Here is a 1028-nt window from a genome sequence, read left to right as displayed (position 1 = left end):
CCTGCCGTCACCTCAGCGGCGTCACGGGGGGGCGGGGCCGCGTGCGTGCGTGCGCCGCGAGCCAGGCCCCGCCCCCCTGCCGGGCCCTTTAAACCCCCGGCGAGGTGGGGCGTGGTTACCCCCGCGACACCCTTGAAGGCGGGTACCGGGCATTGCTGGGCACAGGAGCAGCCGGCTGAGATGGAAAGTGGTTGTTAACAATTAATAACTATAATAATGGTAATAATCAATACTTGTAATAATTAATGATGATAGCTAATAATTATAATAGTAATGATAATAATAATGATCAATAACAACATGGAGACTCTTGAGGAGGAGCGAGGGTTGTTGGCACTGTGGAGCGAAGCATTTGGAAAGGACCAGGTAGATTATAACGAGCCTCGAAGTTGCTGCGTGACTAGAAATGCTGCCGCGGTTGCCAGGCAGGTGGTTTTAAACTTTGGGTGGAGCGGGAATAAAGGGAGGGGCAAGCGCCCCAGTGAACGCCGCGGGGTCTGCTCCTGATGGCCGGTCTGAGGGGGTGAGCCGTGATTCTCAACCGGGCGCCATGAGATCTTTCTAAGGGTGCTGCCCCCCCATGTCGGCATCGTTAGGTGTGCCAACGCCAACCCTAACGCACCACTCGCAAGATAAGATCAACCCCGAGACTTGCAATAGGAGTTCAGAGAGTCGAGGACGTTGTGCCCTGCTGCGAGCTTCCTGTAGCCTTTGGCACAGAAGACTTGCTCTGGTATTTTTCAAGAGTCAAAAAGGGAGTGAAAGCGAAGAGCTGGCATTTTCCAAAGGAAGCCCAGAGTGCGAGAAAGCAGAGGTCGAACCGTTGGCCTGAAAGGTGACGTTTCCTAGCACTTGCAGGACTGGCTAATGTTAGCTGTTAACTTTTGATATCCTCAGTCGTGCACGTCCAGTCCTTTTGTGAATGTGCTAAACTCTTGACTGGTGTCTTGTGCGGCGGCCATGAGTTATACAGCATGAAAAAAATGCGTTTTCAATCTCTTACTGCTTCATTTGATCAGATGCCCCCT

This window comes from Alligator sinensis, unplaced genomic scaffold (genome assembly GCF_000455745.1).
Source record: "Alligator sinensis unplaced genomic scaffold, ASM45574v1 scaffold547_1, whole genome shotgun sequence".
NCBI classification, from domain to species: domain Eukaryota; kingdom Metazoa; phylum Chordata; order Crocodylia; family Alligatoridae; genus Alligator; species Alligator sinensis.
This window is presented reverse-complemented; position numbering follows the sequence as displayed.